The sequence below is a fragment of the Crinia signifera genome, chromosome 12 (genome assembly GCF_055691185.1).
Source record: "Crinia signifera chromosome 12, ASM5569118v1, whole genome shotgun sequence".
Lineage (NCBI taxonomy): Eukaryota > Metazoa > Chordata > Amphibia > Anura > Myobatrachidae > Crinia > Crinia signifera.
In genome coordinates this window covers 82,626,310-82,630,640 of record NC_139228.1, presented here as the reverse complement: position 1 = coordinate 82,630,640, position 4,331 = coordinate 82,626,310, and positions in this window count along the sequence as shown.

Below are 4,331 nucleotides of genomic sequence, written 5' to 3'. Positions count from 1 at the left end.
AGGAGCCGGAGCGTGTGAAATAGCCCTTAGGAATCAAAAGGTTTTTTTTTGGTTATTTACTTGACATGGCATCACTCTTGCCCTATGTCCACCCCCCTTTGTTTTGTTTTACCTTGTTCTTCTTTAATCTAATTGAAGCTACCATACTATTATGTATTTTATATTGAAAGCAGTTACGTTGTCGCTGTTCTGATGCTTTTTCATATATCCAACACCTGTTTTTACATTTCTCAATGTAATCATACAGTATAATATTGTATTTTATTTTTCAACACAAATAAACGGTTAACTAGAAAAGGGAGGTCGACACATGAAAAAGGTCGACAAGGTTTTTTTAAAAGCATTTTCCATACATTACCATCCATGTGGGTCTGCTGCCTCCTCCATAGAAGTGAACGGATCGGGGTCGCTCGACCCAGGGTTCCCGTTCAGACTGCCAAGCAACCCAGTTCCGACCTGCCCAAAATACTGCTTTTACCCCGGGTTGCCGAACCCGGGGTATTGAAAATGGCCCTTCACACCGCACGCTCACTTGGGTGGACTGGGCAAAAACCCAGGGTCCAGCCATGATATTTGTGCGGCGTGAAAGGGCGATGAGTGATGAACATTCTCTCCCTTCTAACATGTAGGATTATTACATGCACTTTATTTACAGGTTACAAAATAAGAGAAACCGTGAAATCGCTGTCTCTTTTTTCTATAACTGTTCACAATTTGGATCTTTTGAGAGTTTTAAAGACCGTGGGTTTTGGTGTTTATTTAAAGCATTGCAGACTTTTTATTTTTAATATATGATTTTTTTATGATTTGTTGTTGAAAAGTGAATGGTAACAATAAATCGTTCCACATTGTGTTGTGTGTATGCACTATGGACCTTAATCTGGTCCGTTTGCAGCCGGCGTTCATTTGCATGGGGGCCGATATTTGGCGTATGCGCATGCCCAGCCGCGTTTTTGCGCGTGTGCATACGCTGGCTGCGCGCGGCCACGGTGAAAAGACTGTTTGGAGGGCACACGCACCCAAGGCCGGGAGGCGTGGGGCGGTGGCGAATAATCGCGCCCATGCAAACGCCCGCCTACTTCCTCCCGAGGGGGCACGCACATCTAAGTGATATGCGTGCACGTTCCGCATCATTCGATGGTCGGCGACCACCATATGCAGTGCGGGTTCTGCTTGACTCGCAAGTTAGCGAATTGGCATACGAACGAATCAACCAGAATAACCCCCATTATGTGCGCTTCTGTGGTCATGCAGCTCAATGTGAGGATATCATCGATGACAGCATATTCCACTGACAATATATCTTTAGATTTTCTTTTGCAAGATTGCACTTTGGGGCTGATTCAGGCCTGATCGCTCAGGTACAAATTCTTCCCCATCCCCGAAGGTCGGGGTTTGCGCATGCATGAACATACGCATGTGCAAATGCCTTCGGCGAGTATTACACTAGTCAAGACATTAGTTCTGTCAGGGGAGGGGGTGGGCAGGGGTCTGGAGCAGGGACAGCCCAACGTTCCCCATAAAAAAGTTGCCCAGTGGGGAGCGCTCCCCCAAAAAAAAACACCACTGAAGGGGTGAACAAACCTGAGGGTCCACATAAACTAATACTCCTATTGGTTCTGAAACAGAAACACCCCCTGAGATTGTTCTGTATCATACATCTGATAACGCAACATGGCGTTCCCCGACCACAGATAAATACAAACATCGATTTTATAAAAACCTCTCTGGATTCAGGCTTAGCAGGAACCACTGAGAATACAGCACTTCTAAAATTGAAACCCTAGGGTACCGTACTAGAGATTTGGAGGGGGAATGCTTTAACAGCTCCTAATACATCCGAGGAACATTCTTGAGAAATCCTCAAGTACCCCCAACACTTCACGTTTTCCAGGTCTCCACACGGAATCGCAAGTAAAAGAATTAGCTCCACCTGTGCACCTGCAGCAGGGAAGATCAGAAGATGTGTATGTATCTGTGCTCCGTTCTACCCGTGGCTCTATGGGGGTGATTCTGATTGGTTTGCAAAAGCAAACTCCTTCTTTAACGGACAAAACCACGCTGCACTGCAGATGGGGTGGATGTAACATTGCCCCTTTAACAAAAAAAAGTCAGAGTTCATCTGACATCCGGCACAGCCACCCAACTTGGAGTCTGCTACATTTGGACACACGACTCTTCACTCCAGCCTAGCTATTTGTTATCGAACCATCGTTGTTGCAATGGCTTCTAGGAATAAAACGATTACATTAAAACCGCTTTTCTGATTTCCTGATCCATTATCTCCCTCTTAAAATGAAAAAGGAGCTAAATAAAAAACTTGATGTCCTGGCAGAAGTTGCATTGTTGTAAACACTGAGATCTCTGTGGGTCTGGGTTCACAGGGTTTTACTTCAGCAAGTTTTAAAGAACACAGCCTCAAATTTAATTTTCCAAATAGAGAATGTCAGAAATAGCACCGGAAGATTAGACATTTGATTGATGACTGGCTGTCAACCTGGAACCTGGCCAGGTGCATTACCTCCCCTGAACTCAGCTTTAGCTCTGCTACTGGCAAGAGCTCCTCGTGCAGGGACAGTTATGTTCCAAAAGCCCTATAATTCCACATTATTAAAGAGGAGGTCTCTGCTTGGCTGTACGCTGTATATAATATATATTGGTAAAGGCTGAGGGGTCAGCACAACATATTATATATCTGTCTCTCAATGTGTGAGTGTGTCTATAACGCTGGGTGGAGCCTCTGACTCCGCCCACACACACTCACATAGTGACCGAGAACCAGCCCACAGTGCCAGACACCCTCTGCCTCCCCATGCTGCCAGGCAAAGACACTGCTACTCCACAGCCACCAGGTGAGAGGCAGGTCTGCCTGCACCCCCCCCCTCTGCCAGCACCCTCCCACGATTCGCAGGCCTCACCCCCTCCCGCGATTCGCGACCCCCCCCTCCCGCAATTCACGCCACACCCCCACCAGCCCCCCTCCCGCAATTTGCCCCGCGCCACTTCCGCAATTCGCGGGCCACACCCCCACGATTCACGGCACATTCTCGCGATTCGTGGCACACCCCCATGATCCCCCCCGTGACTCCCATGATAAGCGGCACCCCGCACCCCCCTCCCGCGATTTGCGGCCCCCCGCCCCCTCCCGCTATTCGCGGCCCCCCGTCCGTGATTCACAGCAGCCCCCGCGCCCCCCCTCCTGCGATTTGCGGACCCCCCGCACCCCCTCCTGTGATTCACGGCCCCCCTCCTGTGATTTACGCAACCCCCCCAGCCCCTCTCCCGCGATTTGTGGACCCCCTCCCGCAATTTGCGGACCCCTGCGCACCCCCCTCCCGCGATTCAGAGCGCCCCAGGCACCCCCCTCCCCCGGATTCACGCCCCCTCTCGCGATTCACAACCCCCCCTGTGATTCACGCCACCCCACCACCCCCTGCGCCCCCCTCCCGCGATTCGCAGACCCCTGCGCCCCCCTCCCGTGATTCTAACCCCCCCTGCGCCCCCCTCCCGCGATTCACGGCACCCCCACGCCCCTCCCGCCATTCACGGCACCCTTGCGCAGCCTTCCGCGATTCACAGACCGCTGCAACCACCCCGTCCCGCGATTCATTCCCCCCCGCACCCCCCTCCCACAATTTGCAGACCCTCCTGACCCCCTTCTGGCAATTCCACCCCCTGACGCATTTCACGTAGCCCTGTGAGAATGTGGGATCCTATACCGCCACAAGCAGGTGCCGCCCCAAGGTGGGAAATCCGGCCCTGGCTGCCGCGTTGCAGGTTCCCCCACTGCCAGACGTGTCCCCACGGTCCTCTGCACCAGCGCCACAACTTTTATCAATGTCTTGCCCACATACCACTAATATACAGCCTTCTGCTCTCATACACCCCCTTACTCCCTCCCAGTGTGAGGAGACTCTCACCCACTGCCGGGAGCTGCATACTGTTCCTCACCCTCCTCCAGTTCTAGCGATGCCCATCAACCATCAATGATTTCAAATCATTTATGGTTTATGGCCGATGTTGAATCCTTTTGCCATCTATGTGGGAATACCAGATGGTTTTCCTACATCGATGGCAAAGGAGAACCAATCAAGTTTCAATTTTTTTTATGGGGCCGGGACACGGAGCATAGCTCCGCCCCCCACACCCGACAGTCCTGCCACCGAGTTCTGATTGTCCCACGGCCTATTCAGTCAGATATAATGGATGACCATCGATAGCTACAACAATCGATAGTTATCCATGTAATATTTTACTACTATCGATGGGTGAAAAATCGCCATCAATGCCAACCATTGATGGCGTCTGCACCAATGCCCATCCCTACTCTG